Below are 16629 nucleotides of genomic sequence, written 5' to 3' on the forward strand. Positions count from 1 at the left end.
CACCTTTGGCAATACTGTAAGTCAGGGTTTCCCAAACTTCTTGTCTCTGAGGCCCCCAAGGCAAGTCCAATGACGCCTTAGCCACGGAGCATAAACAAAAAATGTAATGACACCGTGTTCGATTTAATTTTGATAATTTAGGACTAATATTTACTTTCTGTGGAAGTTTCATTTAACTTCATTTACGTAAAGATAATTTATTAATTCACAGAAATTATAAAACAGTGTGACAGTTGGATCTGGAAACTTACTTGAAAAGATACACTTGTTGCGGTTGTTAGATCAATGAGACCGATGGTACTGTTTTCCAAAGACCAAGCGGTTTACAAGCGTAGTCACTCGAAGCTGAAGATCAGCCTCTATGTTAGCTTTGTTTCTGTACTTAGCTGTAATTTGTGTGAGAGTAGAAAAGATACACTCACGGAAGTACAATATGTTGTCATGAAAGGCATTAAACGCAGTATTTCCTTTCTAGAATTTGTAGGGTACAGGGGATGTCATGGACTCAAAAGAAATCAGAGACGTGGAATTGAGATACATTCATGGATCTTCCTGGTGCTAAACATGACACTGCATCTGATTCTGCACTCATACCATATTTCAATTTATTTTCCATTTTATCTCTGCTAAGATTCTCTGGCTAGTCGATCCTCCTCAAAGGAGGGCAGTTGATGTTCAGTTTCAAAGAGGGGATTTCTGATCCACGATATTTTTTCAACCAGAGGCGGAAAATATCGTCTGAGTGTGGATACTATCATTTCAAAGTGTCTGACAATTACATCACTTACAACATCGAAGGCATAATTCCTAAATTTAGTATAATGGTCTATGAATTGCGTGTGTACAGTAAAATTTCACTCTTTAAGTACTTACAACATTAATATTGTGAAACCCTTGGATTAACATCGCGGTCCCTCAAGGGCCCGCGGACCACTGTTCGGGAATGATTGCTCTAAGTGGCTGTCGAAATCTAACATGTCTCATACCTACCACGTGTCTGGTGTATACGTGAGGTCAGTTTTTCTCAATTTCTCCATTACTCGAAATCCCTTTTAGTTGGTAGGTAGACATGACAGGGAAAGAAGGGAGTAATGTTCAATGTAGTAACTGCGCCTTGAAATATTGTTAATTCAGTATATGTTATGTATGCCTGACGTTCTTATACAATGAAGTAGCGCTCATTGACATATCTCCTCGTAAATATACTGTAAAATACTACTATCATCTGCTTAGAAAATCTCGTATTGTACAATGGCAGGAGGAGTTGAGTCACAATGTTGTCACTTGTAGAATATATAAAGAATGGCAATAGGTGATGGGAAATAGCAATATCTCAATTTCCCACATTTTATGGCATAGTTCCTTCTCCTATTGGCTGCCTCAATTGTTTATTGTCCATAAGGCTACACAGTACCCCGTCAACCAATCACAGGACGGGAGATAAAGCTGAAGTGAAGGATAGAAGGACGGAAGTCAGCTTTATGCTGTAATTTCCAAATACGGTATTTCAATCATCTATGTGAGGTAGAAATAACACTGCGGACTCCTATCCGGGAGCCCCAGGATCGATTTCCGTGTTGTGGAGTGATTATGATTCTGACCTGAGGATGGCGAGTAAAATTCTTTTTTACAAGTTGCTTTACGTCGCAACGACACAGATAGATATTATGGCGACGATGGGAGAGGGAAGGTCCAGGAGTCGGAAGGAATGGCCTTAATTAAGGTACAGCCCCTGGTGTGAAAATGGGAAACCACGGAAGACCATCTTCAGTGCTGCCAACAGTGGGGTTCAAACCCACTATCTCCCGAATAGTGGATACTGGCCGCACTTAAGCGACTGCAGCTATCGAGCTCGGTGAGTAAAATTCAAGATCTGTCGAGTATGAGAGGCAACTTAGTTGTGAAAGTCAAAGAACACACTTTACACTAACCGTGTGTCACCCCAATATTGGACACTCCTGAGCCATGAGTTTCGGATGGGAGCACGGACAAATTCGTTTCGAATCCACAATACTTCCCTGTGGATCTGCTTGAAGGGTCTGCTTAACCGAGGCAGTAAAGGCATGCTCGGTTCATTTGGAAAGGCGTTGCCTCAATTCCCCGTCAGGAAGGCGAAAAGTGTAGAAACGAGAATCATACGAACTTGAGGTTCACAAATGAAACTGGCATTGGTCAACTTGAAATTTTAAGGGGAAACCACAAGGAACGGTATGTATTGCGGGGGAGAGACTTGCCTGAATATTGGTTCGTGTTTATCAGAGGTGCTCACACTGGGCATTTCGTCCCGCGGGCGCACAGTACTGTAAGTGGGCAGGCAGGCAGGCGATAAGCGTATGCTATTCAGCCACAGTGACGTTGTGACTACGTCACAGGCCGTGAAGGTTGGGCGAAGTTCTTTCAATCACTCTCAATCACTGCAGCGGTACCCGAGTTCGACATGGAGGCAAAAAATAATATAAGAAAGAGGATAGAAATCCACGTCATTTTAAATTTACGTTGTAAGGAATAATGATTTATGTTCATCGCAATTTATGCATTTTGACCCGATACAATAAAGAGTTATTCCTACAACCTCAAATATTTTTGTATTGTCCGTAATGAATTGAGCCTTTGCTGGCGAGATGTGTTTACAGTGCACTATGTCTTCTTGTACGGGCTATATCAAATTTGCTACTTTCATTGACCTGTCTCAGTCTCAACCTTGGCTTTGACAATATGAAAGTGACTGACGTATGAGTGATGCTAGTAATACCATTCCTTATGCAGCCAGTCCCTGTTACGAATGGTGTGAAAATATCGCTGATAGGGTCGGTTGGTGCATGAATTTCAGTGGGATTGGAAGAATGATATGTAACAGCAACAGCTGGCTCGGTGAGGAAAGCAAAGGGAAACTACCTCACTCCTTTTTATCCCCAGTACGCCTCTTCAGTGACGCCTAGGCTATTTATGACAGCTGTTGGCGGAGCTGCAGAGGATCAAACCAGCCTTCGGGCTGAATACCCAACATACAACATACCTACGTAATGAATACAATGTTCACTATTAGATTTTAAGAGGTGCTCTAGAAAGAGTTATAATATAATTCCGAGTTAAATGGATAAGCTGTTGCTTGTGGTTGTTTGGGTTTAAATTAGCTGATAAACTCACCAACAATCCAACAATGCTTACCGGGAATAACATCAGTTAGGTTATTTATTTGAAGGCATCTATATGGTAGATACATTGTTGTTGTACTTCAGACTAATATTGCAAAATGAAAATCTATGACTTCATTCGTGATGAAACTCCCTGATGACGCCTGACAAGTTTTAAATACTATTTTAAAAAATTCAGTTAACAGGGAAGGTCACAAAACACTACAGCACTGTGCAGAATCAAGCAGTAAACGTGTTGAATTATATAATTATGTAATGAATGAAGAACAGGAATTTTACTTTTTCTTAAATGGAAAATCGTCGTTACAAGACCTGTCTGTGTCGGTGCGACGTAAAGCAAGCTGTAAAAAAAAAAAAAAAAAACTAAATGTACGTAGTTTGCGTTTCCTTGGTTTAGTTGAATTCTGTGAGGAATTAATTGTGCTTTGTTCGTGTTCCATTGGGTGGAATTTCAGTCAGGCCAGAACGCATTTACTGTACGTTTACACTACGCACAGTATTTTAGTTGAAATTATGATCCTTAATTTAATAAACTCTGGGAGGAATGTATTTTGTTTATGTACATAACTCTCAAATAAAGCCGTTTTAGGAAATGTTGTATGTAACACTTTATTTTTACCTCTACATCCACAAAATAAGTAGAGTGATTTACGAGTCACTCTGTGTAGGGTGTCCTTTGAACTAATATAAGATGTAAATTAGATGAACATGGTTGTTTGCAAGTGAATTACCCATGTTTTCATTTCATTTAACCCTTCATGTGGAATATCTTAAATCCCCTCCTATCATTCCCAGCATTCTTTATGTATTGTTCTATCATACTATTGAAAACCGTTAAAGTAGTTAGCGGGACGTAAAGCAAATAACATTATTACAATCATACTATTCATAAAATATAAAACTCTCAAACCTCCGCACGTACAACTTAATTTGCTTTGCAAAGAGTTAAGAAACCAATATGAACAATAACATAACACTTCATACATTGAGCTCACCTCACTCGTCATCTTGCCAATTAGGCCTCGCCTAAGAGTAAAGAAAGCAATATGAACAATAACATAACACTTCATACATTGAGCTCACCTCACTCCTCATCTTGCCAATTAGGCCTCGCCATGATGCCACCGCCGATTTGTACGGTTTCAACGTAATCGCATGACCTTTGATGGTGCTATTAGAAGACCTAACCCGCCTTCAGGCTGACATTGAGCTCATACTCATGCGTGAATTATGGCGAATATGATGATGTGCGTTTAGAGCACGCTACTGCTTATTTTATACGTGATCAAATTGGTATCTTCAACTGAAGATGCGAACATCTCCTCCATAATCTCTAAGCTTTGTTATTTTCATGAGAGTACCTTCGATTACACATGCCATTCTCAGAAACAAGACCAAATATATTTAAAATTTCACAAAATTAACTGAGGCTGACTGAGGCATGGCTGAGTCACTAGCTGACTGCAACGTACAGCTTCGATGGAAGCAGAAGTTTCCTTCTTCTAAGTGGCTTAACGGCGCCGTAACTCAGACATTATTTGGCGACGATGGGGGGTAGATAAGTGCTAGGACTAGAAGGAAGCGGCGTGATTCAGGTTCAGCCCCCAACATTTGCCTGGTGTGAAAATGGGAAGTCGTCAAAACACTCCTCAGGGCTCGAACCTCCATCCCTCGAATGTAAGCTTATGGCTATGTGGCGTATGGCACGCAGCCAATTCTCTCAGTCATTTTCATTGTGCTGCTATCTAACTACTAAGTACTTAACCATTACGGATTCCACTTTGCAGGAATTCCAGATATGTGTGCACTCGGGCTGAGAATGGAACTGGCTGGTCAGCGGAACGGTACGCCGCGTACTCACAACGTGTTAATATTAGAGATGAAAATAACTTTTTTATATCAGTGACGTTCGACAGCCGATTGGCCATTTAAAATAACAACCAGTGTATGTTTAATTCGGTGAGGTATACAAAGTACAGTGCCTTAGCTATCCACAAAGGTCGCGAAGCTTCACGGGGCAGTCGTAATGGCAAGCAGACAAGACCACTAGCTGGAGGAGAAATCCGTCCATCTTGACTGAAACAAACAGACAGGTGTTAACGCCCAAGCTCCTGGACATAGGTTTCGAAGTGACGTAGGTATGTACAGCACATCTCAAAACCAGAAACTCCTGCTGACGGCTACGCTGTTGTATATCATTGTCTTGTCCTGCTGACGTATCAACACTGCTTTACATTTAAATTACACAAGTATTTATACCTTTTTTGCTTATATTAATACCATGTTACTTCTCATTCTATAAGACCTAAAACTTCCACACAACTCCTGATGTACATTATAATCTGTGAGCGTCTCAAACAGCTGTATTACTTGACTCTTTCACCCTGAACCTAGAACATTCACATCTGGTTTAAACGATTGTTACGAAGAATGTTAGCTGGGCTCCACGGACAGCAAGGTGACGTGAATTGCTGTAAATCAAACCCTGTAGCCTATACAGCTCATTGAGGGCGTTGGTCTACCAAGACGACTGCTGCGCTGTTCGATATTTGCGTGTGTCACATGGTCAGCGTGAAGATATCCTAAGCCGTGTTGATTGGCTTTCTTCACCAGGTCCGCTGTCGCTCTCAATTGGTCCAACGAGGCTCAGGATACTCCATTTCCGCCCTCAGCCCAGCACTAAAATCCTTGGACAAGCCCTGGATCGAACTCTAAGTAAAGAGAACACATGCTCCCTGCATCACGCGGCTGGTCCAGATTTGAATAAATTAATAAGTGTGGGAAGATGAATTTTCTTTCAATGGTCGTGGAAAGACATAACATTGTGAATGATTGCTGAAGGCCTTAAGTACACTCCATCGTCAGTTCGTGACACTGAATAGCCAATATCAACATCATAGAGAGGGAAGGAACTGTTTAGCCGACACAGTGAAGGCGTGCTTTGCTCATGTGCAAGTACGCGTGTTCGATTCTTCTTCAGGGAGTAGACTATTTAGAAGAGACACTGCTACTAATGGAGTGGCAGACGGCCCTGGGGTTCACTCAGCCTACACCAGAAATGAGTACCAGGTTCATTCCTGGGACATAGAGATGACCACTCTATCCCATCTAGGAGGGAATACTTGTGTTCGAGCGCTCATAATTGTGTGAAAATTGATTGGAAAGTCCGATTGTGGTCACTCCTTTAAATATTACACGTTTGGTCAAACGAGTAATTTCAAGTTCAGTCGTAATTTGTGGACTGGTTGCTTTCAGGCTGAAAGAATCTATTTTCCGGTCAGGAATGTTCCCTTATTTCGAGAGAAGATAGAGTTATTGCTTGTGTCCTTGCGGTAAACGGTGTTCATGAACATGTTTGACAATCTACAGGAGCGTTATGAACAATGCGTGAGACGTGACGGTGCAAATTTTGAAAACATGCTGTACCGACGCGGTTAGATACGTGTTGCCGTCATCACTTTCCGTGTTATAATGAAGCATATTGATGTTTAGAATATGTTTATAATTTCACTACTGTTTGCTTTGCGGCATACTCGTCTTTGGTAAACAGCCTGTTTATAGCCTAATACAGCCTGTATATAGACTAATGCAATTAGCGATGTGTTAGCCTACTGGAGAAGTAGAACTCTTTACAGAATCCTCTTCATCCAATAAAGGACTCTTGAGACTCGCTTTTTGATACTTTGTTCTCTATGCTTTCAAGACCACAGAATATATTTTGTGTTAAATTGTTTAGTTTAGTAAACAACACTAGCAACAGAGAATAAAGATCTGCTTCTTCGAATGGCAGTACACCATAGACGAGGTCCGTTCCAATTGCTAGTTTCCCTTTACTGTAATATTTGTATTTCTCGGTATACACATGAAAAGTCTGTTTCTTTTGGGTTACCTTGTCCTTTGTCCACTCGTATAGGATCACCGTACGCACTTCTTCCTTACACTACGTCTCCGATCAGGGGTGGCAACCTCGGTTTACAAAAGTACCGTATCGAGGAGTCTTCAGAAGTATGCTTTATTTTTATCAGTAATATCGTACGCTTTAGAAAGGAGCACTTTTATTGAAGATTCACTGGCAAGACGTAAATGAAGATACGCAGGTGGTACTGCGTGAGCATTCATTCAACGAAACTACGCGGGGTGCCAGGGCCGAACGGTAACTGCCTTAATTTGTCCTCGACGCAAGTCTCTACAACCAGTGTTGCCAACACTTGATGACAACAAGGAGCTACAATCAATTGCCAAAATGGCCAGAAATGGCTAAATATATGGAGAAGTTTGCAAATAGTCACTATATGCATGAGTGTAAAATATATGGAGAAGTTTGCAAATAGTCACTATATGCATGAGTGTAAAATATATGGAGAGGTCGCTATATGCATGAGTGTAAAATGTATGGAGAAGTTTGCAAATAGTCACTATATGCATGAGTGTAAAATATATGGAGAAGTTTGCAAATAGTCACTATATGCATGAGTGTAAAATATATGGAGAAGTTTGCAAATAGTCGCTATACGCATGAGTGTAAAGTATATGGAGAAGTTTGCAAATAGTCACTATATGCATGAGTGTAAAATATATGGAGAAGTTTGCAAATAGTCGCTATATGCATGAGTGTAAAGTATATGGAGAAGTTTGCAAATAGTCGCTATATGCATGAGTGTAAAATATATGGAGCAGTTTGCAAATAGTCACTATATGCATGAGTGTAAAATATATGGAGAAGTTTGCAAATAGTCACTATATGCATGAGTGTAAAATATATGGAGAAGTTTGCAAATAGTCACTATTTATTTTATTTATTAATATCTTTCTGTACATGGCGGGGCTCAGGCTATGAAGCCTGCTATTATGCCAAACCATATAATTATGCACCTGCATAAACATAATATACTGAACATTATAACTACTTAAAAAATAAGTTAATTATAATTTAAAGTTAATGTGAAATGTAATTTGTATGAAATGTAAAGCATCATAAAAATCATTTTAACAATTTAAAATTAATTTATAATATTTACTATTATTAAAGCTATATCTCGCAAAATATAAACTATAATGTTTCTAACCTTACATTGACATTTTATTCATTAAACTTAATAATCTAAAATTTAAGGGTACTTCTAAGAGTAAATCAATCTGAATGTAGGTAAAATTTCCAGCACATTCTTCTGAATAGCTTTAGGTTGCTTATGTCTCTAATTTCAGCCGGGAGAGAATTCCAGGAACGTATGGTCCCCGGTACAAATGACTTGTTATACGTACTACTGTGATGAGTGGGGATGGACAGCAGGGTTTGTACTGATGACCTTGAGGGTGTTCTGCCTGAGGGAGAGAGGTAGTTGAAATCTATTCTCAGATAATGTGGTTTACCTGTTCGCAGTATTTTGTGAAGAAGAGAACCAGCATGGTACTTACGTCTATCACATAATCTTAACCAGGACAGCTGATGGAGAAATGGGCTGATGTGGGAATGGAGCGGAACATTTAGAATGAATCGAATGCAGGCATTATGCGCCCGTTGAAGTTTGGAACCAAGTGAACAACTTATGTTATTATAGACTACATCACCATAATCAAATATTGGTAGTATTAGTCCTTGAATGAGCAGTTTCCTGGTTTTGACAGGTAGAAAATCTCTCAGTTTGTATAGTGAATGTAATGAACCGAATACACGTTGACAAATTTTTGTTACGTGCTCTGACCAACTTAAATACTTATTAAAAATTATTCCAAGGTTCTTAACGGAGTCTTTCAGTGCTATAGGTGTTTCATTGATCTTGACAACCGGTATGTTGATGCTTTCTAACTTGGCATGCGCTTTTCTAGTTCCTATTATGATGGCTTGCGATTTTAATGGGTTTACTTTCAGGCAGTGGCTACTAGTCCATTCGTTAATGTTAAATAAGTCTTCGTTTAATTTCATGGTTGCTTCTTGTATGTCATTCGGCTTGGTATGAATATACAATTGGATATCGTCAGCGTATAAGTGATATTTACAGTTCGTCAGTTGTTCTGATAAGTCATTCATGTATAGGGAGAACAGAAGTGGTGATAACACCCCACACTGTGCTACCCCCATCTCAGTATTTCGCCACCTAGACACATTGTCTCCCACTGACACACATTGTTTACGTCCACTGAGATAGGAACGTACCCAGGATAATACATTATTAGAAAATTTCATCATTTCTAATTTAGCTAGTAAAATGTCTTTATCTACGCAATCAAATGCCTTTGTAAGGTCGATAAGAATAAGAATTGTCATTTGTCCGTTATCCATTGCTAGCTGAATGTCGTTAGTTACTTTTACTAATGCTGTGCTGGTACTGTAGTTCGATCTAAACCCTGATTGATATCTGTCGAGTAAGTTATGATGTAAGAGATAGGCTGTCATTTGTTTGTGTACTAGTTTCTCCAGTACTTTTCCTAGTACAGGGAGAATACTAATAGGGCGGTAATCGTCAAGGGTTGTGGGGGTACTGTTTTTCTGCAAGGGTCGGATGATGGCATTTTTCCAGTTCCCAGGAAAGATTCCCGTCATAAAAGAAGTGTTAATAATATGCGTTATTGTAGGAAGAATGATGTCTAGAATTCTTCTTAAAAGGGACAGGTTTATTCCGTCGTGTCCAGTAGACTTTGATTTTATGTCATTAAGGGCGCTCTTTACATCACCTAGAGTCACGTGAGAGAAGTAGAATGTTTCACCACCATGCTTTCCCTTTGAAAATATTCTGTCAATAGTGGCTCTCTTGGCATTTCCGTTCGTCTGGACGTTTCTTGAGCTAAAATACTCATTCAGATCATCCAAAGGTACATTACAGTTACTGTCCTTTGTCTTCGTTTTACTTAGACCCATATCTCGGAGAGTCTTCCATGCAACAGCAGAGTCATGTGTATTCAAAATTTCGTACGAGTAGCGTATTTTAGCGTTTCTTATCATCTGCGTGGTTTTATTTCGAAGTTTTTTTATAATTCTCAAAATTTTCCTGCGCTGGATGTTTCACGTAGTAGCTATAGGCTGAGCCACGGATTAGAGGGTCGCTTTACTCGAGCAGTACGTAATGGGGCATGTCTGTCGTATAAAGTTAAGAGAAGTTCGTTAAAATGAGATACTTTGTCGTCAATGTCCTTTATATACTGAATTGTGTGCCATGGTGTGCTCAGAGCGTCCTCAATGAGAGCTTCGTCGTTCAAATTTTTGAAATCCCTGTATTTGATTATCTTAGGCCTGTATTTTGGACATTTTAAAGAGTATGCAGCGTAAATCATGTCATGGCGGGAAAGGCTTGGCACAGGCATCTGTCCATGTGTCAATATACGGTCATTATTGTTGGCAATGATTAGGTCGAGGAGTGTGTGCGAGGTTGCAATATGGTGTGTGGGTTGCAAGGGCAGAATTGTCATATTAATTGATTCAAACATGCATGTTAGTCGCCTAGTCTCAGTGGTTTCATTTTTCAGGTCAGTGTTGAAGTCTCCCATTAAAATCATATGTTCATACCTGAATATTAAATCCTGTAGCGCTTCTTCTAAATCTGTGATGTTTCCAGTCTTCGGTGGGCGGTACACTACACCGAGTAAACACTTCGTACCACGAATTTCAATTTCTGCAAACAAGAACTCCGCTCTGTGAGAATATTCACTTGGCGATTTAAATATTACCTTGTATTTCAAATCATCGCGTATAAATATTCCGACTCCGCCTCTAGGCTTTCCCTCCCTGTCGTTCCTAATTAAAGTGTATCCACTCATTTTAACCAGCGCTGAAGGTATAGATTGACGCAGCCATGACTCTGAAATCATTATAGCATGCAGATTACAGGTTGAAAATATTTCGGAGAATTCTGAGAAATGTGGGACAATGCTCTGTGTATTGACATGTGCTATTTGTAGAGAAGTAGGGTAGGGCGCAAGAATGTCTATGAGACGGTTAGCGGTATTCTGCGAGGGGGCTGGCACGACGGGGTAATGACCTGCCTCGGACAGTGGTGAAAGGAGGCTGAAATTAGAGACATTTGTTTCCTGGTTGCTAAATGTTGCCAACTTGAAAGTTAAATGATGACAACTGATAGTAAGAAGTACCCACTACAACTATAAGATTATCACCTAATCAAAACTACAACTATGTGGAAAATTAACTTAAGTGAACTAAAATAACTATGGCGGTCCTATTACACAGAGTCTGCTCGTGACTAGCGAATACTGTTCAAATCTGAACGATTAGTTATGGCTATTTTACGGTTCCCTTGTTTTACGTATATGATCCCATCTCTAGACCATACGTTCTGGACGGTAAATTTTGCGACAGCGTCCTGAAGAAGTCGGAGTCTTGCAGGAGTTAGGTCCCCGCGGATGGTTTTATTCGTGCCCTTAAGTTTCTTTTTGTTCGTGAACAAAGCGTTCCTCTTACGGTATGACACAAACTTGACGATTATAGGTCGCGGACGCCCATTCTGGTTTTTCCCAACCCTGTGAGACCTATCAATGTCATCCACAGAAAGACTGACCCCGATTTCTTTCGCAATGTCAAGAACTAAATTGTCAGTGTTCTCGTCCGCAGTTTCCGGTATACCGAACACACGTAGGCACTGCCTTCTCTGATACTGTTCTAAACAGTCAGTTTTATCCTGCAGTTCAGTTTTTAAATCACTGATTGTTTTGTCCCGCTCCTCTAGAGCCCTCCTAAGTTCTTCAATTACACTCGTATTAAAATTGATAGTTTCTTTTAATTGGTCAACAACTGACTTTGTTACCTGGTCCTGGATAAGGTTGGCAAGCGTGCCAAGTGTCTCCTTGCTGCTCAGCGCTTCCTGTACGGCCTGCTTAACTATGGCTTCCATTGGCACTTGCTTCACCTTGCGTGGCATTATTAATTTATTGGATTTCTTGCCTTTTACTTTCACCAATCACTTCACTAACACTCACTCAGAACCACTGCACTGGTAGAGATAATGTTATACACTCTGAGCTGCCACACTACGAATATTCACCTGCTAAATCCACGTTCGCCACGAGCCTCGTATTCTGCGTCTATGCACGGTCCGCCATTTTCAATGCATGAGTGTAAAATATATGGAGAAGTTTGCAAATAGTCACTATATGCATGAGTACAAAATATATGGAGAAGTTTGCAAATAGTCACTATATGCATGAGTGTAAAATATATGGAGAAGTTTGCAAATAGTCACTATATGCATGAGTGTAAAATATATGGAGAAGTTTGCAAATAGTCACTATATGCATGAGTGTAAAATATATGGAGAAGTTTGCATATAGTCACTATATGCATGAGTGTAAAATATATGGAGAGGTCGCTATATGCATCAGTGTAAAGCATATGGAGAAGTTTGCAAATAGTCACTATATGCATGAGTGTAAAATATATGGAGAAGTTTGCAAATAGTCACTAAATGCATGAGTGTAAAATATATGGAGAAGTTTGCAAATAGTCGCTATATGCATGAGTGTAAAATATATGGAGAAGTTTGCAAATAGTCGCTATATGCATGAGTGTAAAATATATGGAGAAGTTTGCAAATAGTCGCTATATGCATGAGTGTAAAATATATGGAGAAGTTTGCAAATAGTCACTATATGCATGAGCGTAAAATGTATGAGGAATTTTGAAAATATATGGAGAAGTTTGCAAATAGTCACTATATACTTTAGCTTGCAAATAGTCGCTATATGCATGAGTGTAAATTATAAGACAGCGTAGGTGCATACACACACGAAATATCTGTTACGTGTAACACCTGAGGCAGAAGGAGAAAATGAAATGAACAATTAGTTTTAAATGATACAGATACTGAGCTCACCTAACAAAATACATACATACTCATCCCTCCTCAACTGCACCCCCAACCGGATGAGCGGGCCGTGCGGTTAGGGGAGCGCAGCTGTGAGCTTGCATCCGGGAGATAGTGGGTTCGAATCCCACTGTCGGCAGCCCTGAATATGGTTTTCCGTGGTTTCTCATTGTCACATTAGGCAAATGCTGGGGCTGTACCTTAATTAAGGTCACGGCCGCTTCCTTCCCACTCCTAGCCCCTTCCTATCCCATCGTTGCCATAAAACCTGTCTATGTCGGTGCGACGTAAAACCATTAGCAAAAAGAAAACTGTAGGCCTACCCCTTTCATAAGCACTTGGTGTATCCGTTGTATTTTTCTGAAGAAGTGTAAGGTGCACTCCTTATTCCAACAAATCGAAGAAATTCCGATGGAACCTCATATGAAAAATAGACAGTTTTACATACGGTTTAGTCTAAACCTTCACCGAGCTCGATAGCTGCAGTCGCTTAAGTGCGGCCAGTATCCAGTAATCGGCAGATAGTGGGTTCGAACCCCACTGTCGGCAGCCCTGAAGATGGTTTTCCGTGGTTTCCGATTTTCACACCAGGCAAATGATGGGCCACGGCCCATTCCTACCCATTCCTAGGCCTTTCCTATCCCATCGTCGCCATAAGACATATCTGTGTCGGTGCGACGTAAAGCAAATAGCAAAAAAAGTCTAAACCTTCCTCTCTTCATTCTTGCGTATTTTAACCGTATTAAATTGACTCAACGCACGCTCAAATTCCGCATTTGAATGAAGCAAAAGTTAGAGCCGAAATAGTAAACGGCCAGTATCCAGTAATCGGGAGATAGTGGGTTCGAGCCCCACAGTTGGCAACCCTGAAAATGGTTTTCCGTGGTTTCCCATTTTCACACCAGGCAAATGCCGGGGCTGTACCGTAATTAAGGCCACGGCCGATTCCTTCCACTTCCTAGGCCTTTCCTATCCCATCGTCGCCATAAGACCTATCTGTGTCGGTGCGACGTAAAGCAAATAGAAAAAATAAACGTAATCGAGACTAATTCTATACATCTCTATTGCTGCATCTTTATACTGATTAAATTCTAGCTTGAATTGAGTCGTGGGGAATTTATTGACCCGCTTCTAAGAACACATATTCTTCCATTGATTTTAATTTTTTTCAATACACCTTTTAAATCTTAAAGTTATATGTGATTGGCCCTTCAACTCTCTTCAAGACTTCATTCACATTTAGTTGTAGCATTTTTCGGAGGATTTCGATGTTGTCAGGCAGAAGAATTTGAATATTTTTGTTGTAAAATTTACACACTTATCTGTTAAATTTTCCTGGGTGCTCATGTGATAAATTCGAATTTTTCATTTCATTCTCAACTGAATAACCAAGTAAGCTGCCGAAGGCAGGTTCGAACCTCCGCAGAGGTTTGACTGAGGCGGAATTTACGTACGGTGGGGTGGTCATTTCCTTTCCGTTCCTCCATTCCCTTACCCTGCACCAAAATCGCGTGGCAACCCATCCAAGTCTTGACCACGCCCAATGTTGCTTAAGTTCGGAGATCTCACGGGATCCGGTGTTTCAATACGGCTACGGCCGTTGGCATGTGCAGACAAGCGAAACGAAAATGTGAGAGGTGTCGTAAGGGAAATTTTGGGGATTATTTATGAAACAGGGATGCTCAATTACTTTTTATTGTGATTATTTAGGAATGATTTCACAAAATGCCCAAACCAGAAATCTTTCTCTACACCGAAAATCACAATAAACACGTCCGAAGTAAATATGGCTAGAAATGACCAAGTTAGGAAAAGAGGGTGGCCAAAATGCCACTAGTGGATTTCTTTTAAAGTATTCGAAACGGCCATATCTAGCCATGAAAATGAAAATCTACAGTCTGTTTCCAGTCATTCGATCAGGCCAGGAATGGAATCATTGAAACCCCATCTAGCGGCGAGGATAGGAATTTTGCCGGCTGCCGAAGCCTGTTGCACTCCTCTGGGGCAATGAATAATGACTGACAGATGAGATGTTAGTGCTGAGTGTCGCTGGAATGAAAGATATCAGGGAAAACCGGTGTACCCGGAGAAAAACCTGTCCCTCCTCCGGTTTGTCCAGCACAAATCTCACATGGAGTGATCGGGATTTCAACCACGTAACCCAGCGTTGGGAGGCCGTCTGAGTCACTGAGACTCTGTTAAATCTAGCCGTATATTGGCTAAAATGGCAAACCTGTCTACAACTAGTACCTCTTGTCGCTTATGCTTGTAGTTTAAAGAGGCCTTACATCTAGGTCATCGGGCCAACTAGCACCTCTATGAATTGAACGTGATTCTTCGGCAAGCTTCGGCATGCTTTGGCAATGTTACTGAAGGCGGGGCCGAGGGCTAACATTGCCGCCACCGTAGATTGCTACGGAGGAGAATCTCTCCCACATGGTTTCTATCCACAGCATCTACGTTATGAATCATCAACTAACTGACCACGCTGAGCGTACGAACAGGAGAAAATCACACGATGTGAACGTATGGGTGATATTATCAGCTGTTTTCAAAATTATTGTGTTTTTCAGAGAGGTACAACCTAATATCGTACATCTTACGAACTTCAAATTTATGTTACTCACCCATAATAATGTTACAGGTTAGCGTCCCTGTCTCCAACACACGAGCTCCTGCCATGATGCAATACTTCTACTGGCGCAAGCTCATTTTTTGCGCATTACACCTTCATTAGTGCGCCGAGGTGGCTACACCTTTGTGTCTCCAGAAACCTAAGGATTGTTAATTGAAGAGAACAGATAACGCTAGGTAAACATGTGGATACTTTTGTAACAAATACTAAAACGTAACAGTACTTTGCAAGAAGTTTTACAGAAGAGGGAAGCGTAAATATTGAATGACCAATGTATAAGCTCCTTGGTGCTAAGGAAAAGCTATGATTGCATAAGTTTAATTTTACACCAATGTCGTTAGTGTGTTGAAATTTTGAGTTCCATAAAGTCTAAGATGTAAGCAAGATTGGATACGGTCAACAGTTGTGTGAGTGATCGCTCTATTCCAACAGACAATGGTGAAAAGCTTCATTACTGTGCGTACATCGTGGCTCAGTTTAGGCTCAGAGTTTGGGCTTCTGATAACGGTGATAATGGTGATGTAGAAGGATAATAATAAGAATATGAAGAAGAACAGAGGGAAGAGAAGATGAAGAATCTTTGGAGACCCTACTAAAACTTCGGGCTTCTAACAACATTGCAGAAGAAAAAGATGAATAATAAGAAGCTTCTTTGGAGGCTCAGACTAAACTATGGGCTTGTGGTGATGAATATGATGATGATGATGATGTTATTTTTATATAAATGCTGCAGAATTTATGCGAAACATTTGACAAATGAATTATTGCAATAACAGGCAAAATAAAAATGTTTTTCGAGTTCAAATTCAGACTCTACGGTTGTTGAACGTATTATTACCTGCCATTCATCACACCAAAGTAGCCGAGATTCAATATTATTCAAGCATTAACGCTAGTAGCCTATTATGAGTACCAATTTGGTGGAAACATTTCTGATAGCATCTTATACCCTGATCCTCTCTGGTTAGCGGCCTTTCTCGAGTACGCAGATAACATCAGATCAGTGACGCTTGATAAAGTATCCTTGGTG

This window comes from Anabrus simplex, chromosome 2 (genome assembly GCF_040414725.1).
Source record: "Anabrus simplex isolate iqAnaSimp1 chromosome 2, ASM4041472v1, whole genome shotgun sequence".
In the NCBI taxonomy this organism is placed as follows: domain Eukaryota; kingdom Metazoa; phylum Arthropoda; class Insecta; order Orthoptera; family Tettigoniidae; genus Anabrus; species Anabrus simplex.